Source organism: Onychomys torridus, chromosome 1 (genome assembly GCF_903995425.1).
Source record: "Onychomys torridus chromosome 1, mOncTor1.1, whole genome shotgun sequence".
NCBI classification, from domain to species: Eukaryota; Metazoa; Chordata; class Mammalia; order Rodentia; family Cricetidae; genus Onychomys; species Onychomys torridus.
In genome coordinates, this window is record NC_050443.1 from 47,159,663 (window position 1) to 47,173,749 (window position 14,087).

Consider the following 14,087-nt stretch of genomic DNA (forward strand, 5'->3'; position numbering starts at 1 on the left):
TAGATACACAACTAAAGACAATGATTTTCACCTTTTCCTGATTGAGTAGCGGGTAGTTCAGCGAGGAGGGATTCTCCAGAATCTATCAGTAGCTGGGAGTTCAGCCAGGAGGGAGAGGGTCCCCTGAGTCCTTCTCCCATCCTCAGCTGACTGGTGACAGGCTCAGCCTTGCCCAGGCCCAGAGCAGGCAGCTGCTGACATGGGATGGTGATGCAGTGGTGAGTCAAGACCAGAAGCTGGCGTGACACAGTCCTTTTCTCCTGTCTTCAAGCTCTTACGTTCTTGGTGACCCCTCTTCCTCCATGTTCCCTGAGCCTTGGAGGGAATAGTGTAAGTGTCCTGTTTAGAGCTGAACACACCACGGACACTTGTTCTCAGCACCTTGGTCATGAGTCTCTGCATTAACTGCAGTTAGTGGACTACAGAGAGAGGTCTCTCTGATTAAATCTAAGTAGTCTTTGTCTATGGGTATAAAACAAGAGTGTTTGGAAGGCAGATTAACACCATGTCAATTTAGCTAAAGAACAATAGTACGTTACCCAGTAGGGTTCATGACCTTCCCAAGCATTGGTGGTTTTTTGTGGGGTGTTCCCTCCTGTGTGGAGTGGACTTCAGATCCAATCACTTGTTACCTGTTGCTAAAAGCCTCCAGCCAATTTGCTAATAAAACCTTTCCATCAGGTGGCTCTTGAGCTCCTATTAAGGGGGTGGGGGGTGGCAGACACAAGATAAAATCCGCAGATTTTTGTCTTCCATGCACAGCTATTGCTGTGGGATTTAGCAAAGAAGCCATGAGGTCTAGGCTGTTCAGGAGGCTGGAGGCAGTTTTCTTACTTATGTTGGTTGAGCGTGTGTGTGTGTGTGTGTGTGTGTGTGTGTGTGTGTGTGTGTGTGTATAAATCAGCATTTGAGGTACACTGTACTTCCACATCTGTGAGGCTGCAAAGGGCACTGGGCTGGGCAGTGAAACAAAGGCCTCAGCCAGTCCTACAGAAAGGGTTGTAGCTAAGTGGCCGCTCGAGGTGTCCACTTTGAGGCAAACCCATCATTAGAATTCAACTGACTATGTGCTGCCTTCTACAGTGGGGCAGAACTATGGACAAGATGGCGTCTTGTAACCCAGGACAACACAGAGCCAGGAGCCTCCCTCCCACCATGGGGATGTGATAGAGCCAAAGGGCTTCTGGGCAGCGCCACCATATGACTTGTGCCTTCCCTGCTGAAACTGGATTTCAGTCCCAAGAAAATTTCATTTCTCTATGCCAGGGGGGACCCCAAGAATCCGAGGGCTTTCTTCGAGGATCAAAGCTTCAGGCTGGGCATACCTCCAATGTCCTATTCCCACTGCAAGGGGTAGAAAGATCCCCCAAGCTTATTCCAAATGGGTCTTCCTTATATTCTTTATTCCCTTGGGATCATTGGCAGGTGTAGGCTTCTGTGACCAGTCTTTCCCAGGGGACTTTCTCTCTATAAAACAGTGGCATTTTACTAAAGGGACCTCATGATTGACACGAGTCGCTGGGCTGCATCCCTGGGCAGGTTCTGCATCAGCCCAGTTGGGCTGGAACAGACATGAAACCAAGTGCTATGGAGCCAACATTGGTTGTGTGCTATTAACATGGAGCCGGGCGGGTGGCGGCGCATGCCTTTAATCCCAGCACTCAGGAGGCAGAGCCAGGCGGATCTCTGTGAGTTTGAGGCCACCCTGGTCTACAGAGCAAGATCCAGGACAGGCACCAAAACTACACAGAGAAACCCTGTCTCTAAATACATACATACACACGTGCATACATACATACATACATACATACATACATACATACATACACCAGATCACAGAAGCCCCAGCCTGGTACTCCTTATCCAAGGATGCTGATATCACAAGGGCCTAGACCCCACTTGGTTTTGTAACCCATGTGCTCATGAGCAGGCTCTTTTGCCTAAACCCAGTGGAGTCGGCCTCCAGAAACAGAAGAAGGCAGGCAGCTGGAGTCAGATGATACAGCGGACAGTCATGGCCAGGCAGCCATAGCAACCAAGTAGGTGTGCAAGGTGGTCAATAAGGCAGACCATGAGGAGGCCAGGCTCATGAGCGTGAGTGTGACCAGGAACTTGTTCCCAAGGTTAATGTGCTAAAGCCACAATACATTTATTTTTTTGATGCATTCTAAATTGTGTGTGTAATGTGATCCATAGGATCTCACCCAGATGATAAATCACATCCTTCTGTGGCTGAGGTGAGGGAAGCTGGCCCCACAGGAAATGCTCAGAATGGAGTTTCTGGAGTTGGGCTACAAACTGGATATAGGGCCTCAGTCAGCCAGGTCATCTCTTTGAGCCTGTTCCTTATTTCTAACACATATGTCTTTTGAGGTATGTTGCAGGGGTAGATGAGATAATTTTGAGGCACCTTGGACATAAAAGAGCTCAGAAAAGTGGGCATGGCAGTACACACATATAATCCCAGCACTAGGGAGCCAAAGGAGGGAAGATTATAAGTTTGAGGCTAGCCTGAGCTACACAATGGAGGTTATACATTGGGCTACAGCATCAGAAAATGTGACCAGAAAGTATTGCCTTTATTTACAAAAATTCTCTCAAAGGACATCTTTGCTACTTAACTTGCAAATGGCAAAGCTTAGATTTAAGGCTTCACCGAGGGATGATCTCCAAAAGCATTGATGGGTTAAAAGTAGTTACTGAGGCTCACTGTGTATCCGTCCACGGGATTAAAGTACATGAAAAAATACACACCTTCTCTGCTCCCACTGAAAGTAGTTGATAAGGGACAGTAGAAATACACTGTATTTGTCTGTTCGTTAGAGTTCAGTCAGGGAGATGGGACTCACACTGGGTATCTCAGATGCAAGAAGTTTAATGCAGGAAGTTGCTTATGTGAGTGTCCAAAGGCTCAGAAAGAAAACCACGCCTTTAATCCCAGCACTCGGGAGGCAGAGGCAGGCAAATCTCTGTGAGTTCGAGGCCAGCCTGGGTTACCAAGTGAGTTCCAGGAAAGGTGCAAAGCTACACAGCGAAACCCTGTCTCAAAAAAAAAAAAAAAAAAAAAAAGAAAGAAAGAAAGAAAAAAGAAAAAGAAAACCCATGTACTTTGCCCAAGTGTACTAACTATGAGAAGTAAAGGTTAAAACTTTTTGTAGAACCTAAGTAATTGGAAGGTCTGGGGTGTTGCTCAATGGGAGAATGCTTGCCTAGCATACATAAGGCCCTTGGTTCAATCTCCAGCATCCGAAAACGGAAGTGATTTGGGGACAGGCCCTACAGCACTAGTGCATGGGTAGGCTCTATACAATGAGTCCCCAAACTAGGGGACAGAGCTTAAAGCTTCCCCAAGGAGAGAGGACTTCGTTGCTGGTGACCACTCAGACATGGACTAAAAAAAGTAGGTTCTAGAACCTTCACCAAGGAAGCCAGACTGTCTAGTGAAGGTGTGTTCTCGTCACTGGGACTAGTGGCCTTAGAAACATGGCTAACCCTCTCAGGATAACCCTCACCTTTTCTGCCATCAGAGAACACAGTAAAAACGTTTCCGTCTGTGAACCAAGAAACTGGTCCTCACTGTGGTGGTACTGTGTTCCCCAAAATATTGTGCACCCTAATAAATTTATCTGGGGTCAGAGAACAGACAGCCACTAAATACAGAACCAAAAATGGTGGCTAGAAAATGGGTCAGAGCAAGCTGTAGCAGAAGCTGGGCGGTGGTGGTGCACGCCTTTAATCCCAGCACTTGGGAGGCAAAGCTAGGCAGATCTCTGTGTGTTCAAGGATACAGCCAGCATGGTGACACACGCCTTTAATCCCAGAAAATGAGCCTTTAATCCCAGGGAGTGGGGGCAGAAAGAGAAAGATTATATTAAGGCGTGAAGACCAGACACTAGAAGCATTTGGCTGGTTAAGCTTTTAGGCTTCTAGCAGCAGTTCAGCTGAGATTCATTCTGGATGAGGACTCAGAGGCTTCCAGTCTGAGGAAACAAGACCAGCTGAGGAACTGGTGAGGTGAGGAAGCTGTGGCTTGTTCTGTGTCTCTGATCTTCCAGCATTCACCCCAATAACTGGCCTCGGGCTTGATTTTATTAATAAGACCTTCTAAGATTTCTGTTCCTGTTACACCTCACCAGACACAGACTCTCAGCATCCTGACTCAGAGCATCCAGGAATCAGGAGAAAGAAATGTGTTTCCATGTGCATTTCAGGATGGGTTCAATTCCTAGTACAGCAAGTAAACAAACAAGTAAATTTAGCAGGGAAGGCAAGAAACCTGAGGGACGTCTTGTGTGGTAGCCACGTCACATTGTTTATATGTTCATTATTTTTTCGATCATTCATGTCATACATCCACGTTTTTGACCATTTTCCCACGTGTTGGCTATAGATAAAGACTTTTTGAAGATTATGGCAAACCACCGTTCTGGAGACAAAGTCCTGATCTGGCCACCAGGTTCTCTCAACATCACAACTGTCTGTCCCAGAGTCCTGGCTTCTCTCAGCACTTCTCACCCCCCCCCCTCCCCTAAACCTCTCCAGCCCCTGAGCTTCCCTTGCTTTCTCTTCCCCCAGCCTCTGATTCCTGTAAAAGCTAACCATTTTGTCCATGAGCTCTCCTGGTTCCTGGTTTATCTTCTTTTCCCTCTTGGTCCCCGGCTCTTGGCTCCCGACCCCCTCTCTTGCCCCCTCTCTTCTCGTCCTGTCTCGCTCTGCCAGTGTTTCCTCTCATGGCCTGGTCTAGTCTGCTGGCCGTGTTCAGTCTGGACCCTTCCAGATGCCCCTGGCTGTTCTCTTTTTCCTATCTACAGGGAAACGCTTTCCTCAACCATACTTTGTAAACAGTCATGTTCGTATTTTCATTCATCTAGTGAAGAGCTATTGCATTTCCCTGCTCCTAGGTATTCGGTGAGAATAAGGCAAGCGTCGGCGACACTATGGAAGAACCCTTGCTCACCTACCTCTGCATTTCCAGGTGGAATCAAGTGTCTTCATCCAAAGCCACATTTTACTCATTCAGCGCCTGGGAGGGGAATCCCACCTGAGTTCTGTCTCTACCACACAACTGCCTAGCCACCCCTGAAAGGGACTTCTGCTTGTCTGCCCATCTTAGGACCAGATACAACAGAAAACCCACTCTAATCTTGAGGCCCTGGATTTTTCTCACCTCAAAGAAGACTTGAAGAATTTTTAAGAAAGAAGGCTGTGCAGTAAGTCCATGTGGGGGCTGGCAAACACCCAAATTCCATCTTAGAGCAGGCACTTGGCCTGTGTCCACTGCATTTCGCTAAACCCCTCTTTATCAAGGTCTGACTAATATACAGGATGCTGTGCATATTTACTGTATACAACTGAGTGGTAGCCCCTCATTTTAACTCAAGAGATACTTCACTAGGAAATTCCAGCTATTGTGGCTTGCAAGGTCAGGAGAGTCCTAGTTTAGTCAGAAAACAGGGCCGTCTGTGACGAGACCACTTGAGACAGTACAGACAGTACAGGGTTAGTCTTAGGGACCCTAGAGAAGAGAGCTGGAGAGATGGTTCAGTGGATAAAAGCATTTGCTGTGAAAATCAGAGTTCAAAAATCTTCAGCGCTCAGACAACAGCCAGGTATGGTGGCATGCAGCTATAACCCAGCACTGTGTGTGTGTGTGTGTGTGTGAGAGAGAGAGAGAGAGAGAGAGAGAGAGAGAGAGAGAGATGGACAGGTGGATCCCGGGAGCCAGCTGGCCCGCCAGCATAGGCAGTAGAAACAATAAGCTTCATGCTCAGTGAGAGACCCTGTCTCAAAAACTCAGGTGGAGACTGATGGAGGAGGTCACGGTGCTCTTCTCGGACCTGTGTGTGTGTGTGTGTGTGTGTGTGTGTGTGTGATGCACACACCTGTGAACACACAGACAAAAGCCCCAAACCAAAATAAGCCAACGCAAAAACTCCAAAAGAACGTAGCCCAACAGTTAAACAAGCACGAGATATTATCCAAATGAAACATTCCGAAGATGAAAACAGGACAAAACAAGGCAAAAACCTGACACTGGATGGAAAACTCAAAGGACTCTCCGAAAAAGATGAGGAAAGTTCCTAGGGATTAGAGCAGACAGAGAGATGGAACTGGATAGAACAGTCATTAAAAAAATGTATCAGGCGTGGTAATTCGTGACTGTCCTCCCAGCACTCAGGAGGCTGAGACAGAAGAATCCCCACAAGTCTGATGACAGCTTGAACTACACAATAGGTTGCTGACCAGCCTGGGCTAAAGTATGAGCCATGCTTGAAAAGCAAAACAAAACAAAACAAAACTGACCAACTTAAGAATTTCCATATTGAGGCTGGCAAGGTAGATCGCTGCCCAAGCCTGATGACCTGGATTAGATCCATGAACCATGTAGTGTAGTTAGAGTTTTCCTGCCTGGCCCACAGTCAGGACAAACCTCTCTTACTGGCCAGTCCCACAGTCATTTAGACCCAACCAAGTAAACATACAGAAACTTATATTGCTTACAAACTGTATGGCCATGGCAGGCTTCTTGTTATCTACTTCTTCTATCTTAAATCAACCCATTTCTATAAATCTATACTTTGCCATGTGACTCGTGGCTTACCATTACCTTACATCCTTCTTGCCATGGCAGCAGATGGTGGTGTCTGTCCTCCCCAGCCTTCTACCTCCCAGAATTCTCTTCTCTCTTGTCCTGCCTATACTATCCTTCCTGCCTGGCTACTGGCTAATCAGCACTTTATTTATTTTAACCAATCAGATCAACACATTTGACATAGAGAACATCCCACAGCACTGTAGGAAGGCCAGATGCAATGGCACACATCTGGAAAAACAGGCCTGCTATAGCGAGGTTGGAGAGAGAGATGGGGACCTCCCTGGAAACTCACAGGCCACAGCACCTAGAGCCTAGGGCAATGTCTACAGTAAACAATGGGGAGGTGTCCCAGCTGGTAAAAGCAGTTACCAAGCAAGAGTGTGGACCAGAGTTTGGATGCCCAGAACTCATGAGAAAGCTGGATACAGTGGAAGAAGCTGTGATCCCAGGCTCTTATGAGCAGACGTGGGCCAAAGACCAGTGAATCTCCAGAGGCTCAAGGACTGGCCAGCCTGGAGAATGCAACAGAAAAGTAACAGAGATTCTTACAACACGGCAGAAGCAAAGACTAACAGCAGGGCTACTCTCTGAGGCATTTCTACATGCATGCACACGCCTGTCTGCATTCATATGCTTAAAAATGCACACACACACACACACACACACATACACACACACACACACACACACCCTCTGCTCTCTGTTTCTCTCTCCTACTTTCTTCTGTTTTAGTCTTTCCTATTTTTTGAGGTTTCAGGCACTGGATAACTATGTGGGGAAAACAATGTACCTCAACTATGACTTGCCAGACAAAAATTAATTGGAAATGGATTATAGACCAAAATGTAAAGGGCAAAATAATAAAGCCCCAATAAAACCTAGGAAATATACTCGAACTTGTTCACTGCTGGTGGGACCACAAAATATTATGGCTGCTATGGAAGAGAGTTTGGCAGCTTCTTATGAAATGAAGCATGCTCTTATCATATGATCCAGCTATGGTACCCCTTAGTACACTCAAATAAGTTGAAGCTTATATCCACATAAAAAGGAGCACATGGCTATTTATAGCAGCTTTCTTCCTAACTGCCAAACCTTGGAAGCAACCCAGACATCCTTCAATAGGTGAATGGATACATAAACAGAGGTACTCCCGGATAATAGGTGTCCTTCAGTGCTAAAAAGACATGAGCTCTCAAGCCAAAACAACCTCCAGGGACATTAAACATGTATTAGTAAGTAAAAGAAGTCAATCTGAAACAGTTACATTCTATCTGGTTCCAACTGTAGAACATCCTGGAAAAAGAAAACTTTGGAGGGAGTGAGAAGGTCCCTGGCTGCCAGGATGCAGCGTGTGCAGCAGAACAGGAAGTGTTAAGGGCAGTGAGACTCCTTGGCATGATACTGCAGCAGCGGTGGCATGGCACTGTGTACTTGCCCCCAGACCCAGATAGAGTGTCCACTCCCAGGATGACCCTACCCACTGACTAGCAATGGCTTGCCAGTTTGTGCTCATGTATTGTAACAAACATAGGTATTCTTGTGTGTAGAACATTGATAGTGGGGGAAGGTGTGTGTGTGTGTGTGTGTGTGTGTGTGTGTGTGTAAGACTATGTCAGGATTTACTTTTTTTCTCAGTTTTGCTCTAATTTGAACTGCACAAAAAATAAAGTCTATTGAAATATAACAAACAAGTTAAAAAACCCTTTCAGAACTCAATATGTTGACAAGAATAAATAAGTAGAAGGAAAATGGGGGACTGGCATTGATGTCCAAGTCCAGGGAATGATTGCCTCTTGGTGACAAAGGGCTGCGGATGTGAGGGAGCATGGAGTACTGCTTCTAATAGAGCAGGCACTGTGCTGTATCTTAGCCTGGGTTCACGGATGTTTATGTTTCTACTATTATTTTTATGCAAGTGTGGTATAGGGGTGTGTGTGTGTGTGTGTACACGTGGAAGCATTGGATAGCTTCTTTCTCAGTTGTTCCTTATTTTTGAAAACAAGGTCTATCACTGGCCTGGAGCTCACTGACTCAACTGGACTGGCTGGCCAGCAAGCCCAGGAATCCTCCTGCCTCTGCCTCCACAAAGCTGCACTTACAGAACACCATTGTGCCCAGCTTTCTACATGAGTGCTGGGGATCTGGACTAGGATCCTCTTCCTTGCATGGGAAGCACTTTCCAGTTTAATCCCTCGCTCTCACCCTCTCGCTTCATTAATTTTTCATGTTAAGTATGTTTATTGTATGTCCATTACACCTTTTTATTTTATATTTTGAAAATCCTTATATTCTGTTTGTGTTCTTGGGTATATGTGATAGACTTCAGATTTTAACGACTAAAGTTCAAGTCCAAGGGAGCCAGGAGTTCACAGCAGGAAAATCTAAGCTCTGCTACCCCACTATCTGGGGCCTGGGCAGCTTCTCCTAAGGCAGAGGAACTCCTCTTTGTCCTGACGAGTCTGGCATCAGTAAATGTTGCAGAAGTAGCACAGCTGGCTAGACAAAAGCTGGGGGCCTGGGACTCTGGCATGTGGGAAATCATGACAGGAAAGGGGAGCTCCTTGTATAGTTCAGGGTGACGAGGGAAATGTGATTATGGCTGGCCAGCAGTGCTTGTGGGTCCCTAAGTCTACAAAGTGAGCTATGCCAGCCACCTCATTTTGTTAATCTCTAAAGAGTAAAATCATCTAGAGCAATTCAGTAAACTAAGTGAAGTCACAGACTAGGCATCCCAACCCAGAATGGCTCAATGTGGTTAGAGAACTCAGGAAAAGGTGTCTGGCCCTGGCATTCCCGTCAGAGGGAGAGGTGGCATTATTTCTGTTCTGCAGTGGGCAACTCACTAACTCCTGCATGCATGAATAGCCTGGGGATCAAGGAGGCTGGGGGGGGGGGGGGGGGCTGGGGGGCAGAAGATGGGACTCAAGAGGGAGAAGTCCAGTTAGTGAGCACAGGAGAGGTTACAGGCCTCAGTGGAGACCTCTTAGCTCCCCCAGCCCCTCCTGTGTCTTTTGTTGTCCCAGACTTGCCTTCCACAGCTGGAACATACCCAGGACTTTGTCCACACGAAAACCTCTGGGAAGTGCTTGGTTGCCCATGTGCTTTGTTTGACCCTTGCCTTGGGAACTGCTTTTCACCAGTTATTACTATTTCCATATGTAAAGGGATTAGACTCAAGGGCCTCTGTAAAGGCGCCAGTGGCTGCCAAACTCAAGTCCTGCCCAGCCTCCCCACAACTCCCCACTAGGAGACCCCAACAGTCCAGCCATTAGCACCACACATGAAAACCTTTGTGGTCCAGAGGAGTGTGCCTGCGCTGAGAAATATGTGGGTGTTTATGGAAGGGGCTCAGCCACCTCAGTTGGTCCCTGTGAATGGGCCCTGGCCATATTTGGGGCACTTATCCTGCGGCTCAGGCCATAGGGAAGGTAATAAGGAATTCTACACACCTGGGACACTCACTGTATGCTTGGAAAACTGCATCTCTAGTCACCAAGGAAGTGGCTTCGAAGAGGGAGCCTAGCTTCCAGTCTTTCCTATAGGACCCATTTTCGGTCTATCGAAAGCCCCAAAAGCACCTGAGGCTTGTCCTGGGCCCACACTTAGTCCAGTTCTTACCCAGGTCTCTTGTCTTTGCAGCAGGTCTGAAAGGGTCCTTGGGGAGCATGGGATTGAGCCCAAAGGAAAAAGAGAGACAGTGATGGGCTTCCCCTCTCCTGTTCTTGGCAAGCTTCCTTCCAGAGGCTCCAGGGAAGGGGAACTTGATAACCATGGAACTTCACCCGCAGATGGCCCCAGAGTTGTCTGGCTCACAGCCGAGCCCTCTGGGGGGTTGGGAGGGACTTCAAAATCCATTTGTCTTCTCTTCTTGTGTGCTCCTCCTTCTTTACCAACCCCGCCCCCCCCCCTGTCTCTGGCACCCTGTCCCCGAGGACCTCAGCTGGACAGATCTGGTTTCACCCTACTCTGCCAGTCACAGCCACAGAACCATACCAAAGCTTTCCTTTGTTCTTTTATTTTTCTCTTAACCCCTCCCCCATCTTCTGCTTTATAAGAGAGGACACCAATCTGCTACGTATTCGACACCCACCACGTCATCTCCCTGTTGTCTTTAACTATTGCTTTGAACTTTAATTCCATACAAGCATTGGGTCAAATTTGTATCCCATCATTTGAGTTTTCAAGTGCAACATTGGTTTTAAAATTGCTTTATGGGGATATAAAACTGCACCTATTTCAAGTTCGCAACTTGTTATATAAGCACCCCTCAGACTATCACCATGATTTGCAGGGAACATACTTTTATCACTCCTACATTTCTTCCCATCCCTTCAGAATTCTTTCTCTGTGGACCATCACTACCATATTTGTTTGTATTTTCTAGACTTTTTTTTTTTTTTCAATAAATAAAACCATACACTATGTGCCCCTTCTGAGTGTGGCTTTCTCCACTTAATCACTTTGAGATTCATTTATATCATGGCAGGCATCCCCAGTCCATTCCTCTTTGTAACAGACTATAGTGAGCCATCGGGTATGGTCTTTCTACACTCCGTTCATCCGCTCACCTTGTTGCTAGATACTTGGGATGTTTCCAGTTTGGGATTACTACAATAAAATTGGCATGCTATCATGCACACACAGTGCTTTGTGTGGATACACCAGTTCATCCCTAAGTGTGAAACAACTGTGAAGGTATGTGCTTGACTTTTAACGAGACTTTCAAGGGCTGTGGCTGTAGTTGGGTTGGTAGTTTGCTTGCCCTATCGTGTCAGAAGTCTTGGGTTTGATATAGCGCACATCAAAAGCATGCCTGTAAAACCAGCACTTGGGGAGTAAAGGTAGGGGGATCAGAAGTTCAAGGTCATTCTCAGCCTCCTTAGTAGGGTTCATTGTTGATACCAGCCTGATATGCATGAGACTGAGTCTCAAATATAATAAATAAGCAAGTATTGAAAACAGTCAAAATGTTTCTAAAGTGGTTGTACGAGTTCCTAGTCTTACCAGTTGGGCATGAAAATGCGGATTCTGCTGACTCCCTACCAATACTTGTTTGATGTGTTGCTTGTTTTTAGTCCTTTTGAACAGGCATGTAATAGTCATTTTGTTGTGATTTTGAATTTGCATATGACCAAAACCAAACAACTTGGACCATCTTTATAAATCTATTTTCCATTTGTTTGACTTCATTGGTAAGATGCCTATTCAAATCTTGCTCATTTTAAGGAACTGAGTTATATTTCCTTATGTGTTTTATTGTGATAAAACTTTTGTAACAACCAAGTCACCATTTTAGCATCTTAAGTGTACCAATCAGTAGCATCAAATGCATTAGCAGTGTTGTACAACCAGCACCATTATTATTTCCAAACTTTACTATCATCCTACACAGACACTCTATGACTATTAAGTAACCCCCCCCTTTCTCCAGCCTCTGGCAATCTCTATCTATACATTGAACCATATGATAACTTCATATTTAATTTTCTAATATAATTTTTAAGTGATTCTTTGGGAATTTCACATCATGCACCCCAATCCCACTCATTTCCCAGTCCCTCCATATCCACCCATCACCCCTTAGCATCCCCCCAAAAGAAATTAAAAAACTATTAATTAAAACAAAACAAAAAGCTGCTTTGCTCCCCCATCTTTCCCACCTCTCCAACACCTTTTTGTTTGTCTTAGTGGCATTTGGAGCTGTGGTATGTCATGCAGTATCGCCTTGCCTGCTCTGCTTTACTTGCTAATGTTCATTGTAATGAGTTGTTGGTCTGGTTCAAGGCATCTGGCTTATGGCACATCATCAACACTGGACCCTCACCGAAACTCCTGCCAGGTATCCCTTCTTCACCCCAAGTCATGGAGATCCCGCGGCCATGGTTCTGCAGGGCCAGCTCCTTCACACACTCTAGCAGGTCATGGATGGGGTAGATGCTGTGGTGGGCCAACTCAAAGCCCTGGATGTGGGTCTGGGTGGTAGCTGATTTGGTCAGTCCTGGCTGCTAAAGCCACTCCCCTCAGGAGAGGGATGGAGCCAGCTCTTCTACACTCACGCCAATGAGCTGGCTCTCCCACATTGTGGTAATGGGTGGGGCCAGCTCTTCCATGAGGGGCTAGACCAGCTCTTCTGATGAAGTGGACACAAACCTAGAGATGGCCCTTGGCAGCGGCTCAGGCCCAGACATCATCGTAGCCCCAGGTGATAGCGCAAGGCAGGCCACTCAGCTTGGCGTAGCCCTGGTGATAGCAGGGCCCTTGGACACTAATATGGCCTTAGGTGGTGGCCCAGACCCAGACCCCAGGCATCCATGTGGCCTTTGGTGGGAACATGGCCATGGATGTCAGCACAGAGCCTGGGTGGGGTAGGACCACAGAGCCAGATATGGCTCTCAGCAGCAGCCCAGGCCTGGATGTCACTATGGCCCCCAGTGGCAAGCAAGCCACCCACATCAGCCTGTTCCTCACTGTCTTTGCTTCTTCAGTTCTGCCTCTCTCTACAGCACGTGAACCTGTCCATCCACTTCTCTCTCTCTCCCATGTCTCCACCATACATTTGCTCATCATAATGGCGTCTACTCGCCTGGTGCCTTGTGGCTCTGGGAAGGCCTGTGGATGTCTTCAGTCAGCCCAAGCCAGCAGCCTGTGCCTGTCTTCCACCTACTTCAGCTGTATATTTAATTTTTTTTGAGACACCGATTCTTCAAAAGAAACTGCCATGTGTGACTTTCCCACCATGCATGGATAGATTCCAGTCCCTCCATTTCCTCACTGACAATACTGTTGCTCCTTGTTGGTTTTAGAGCATAAAACCAAGAGTATGTAATAAACAACTTCTCTGTGCTCGCTTGAGCTCAGTGGAGCTCTAATATTACCAACTAATCGTATTTGACACATACAGTCTGGTTACAGAGGTCTGCTTATGGTTTCTCTGCTCAGTTTTGGCTTTCAAAGCATCCTTGATCTTGGAAGGCCACTCTGAGTGACATACATAAGAAAGGGAACACACCACTGAACTGTTGCTCATCTGGCAAATGTTTATTAGTATTCTCCATGGATCAGCAGTGCCTGGGGTGCTGGGCACACACATACACATTAGCAAGATGGGGTTATTTAAATAATGGAGGCCTTCCATGCTCTTTCTCACTAGCAAAGGACATTGTAACATCTGGCCCCTAATCATTATTGCTTTTTTAATCCAACCCACATGAACTTGCCCAACTGAGAGTGATCTGGACAAGAAAGAATGGCAAACAATGAACCAAGCGGGGCATGGGTTTGATGCTTGCTTAGCACTTTTGACAGCTGGAGTGTGGTGGAGCACTCACCAGAGGAGACTGCTCAGACACAGGTTTAAGCCCATAGGAAGTCTTTATTTGCCTGTCGGAGACTACACTGGGTGTTCAGGATCCCAGTGTAGCCCTGAGCCTTTCTCAGGTAAGCTTTTAAGCACAAAATCATGTCCTGGATTGACAGACTTCAGCTAACA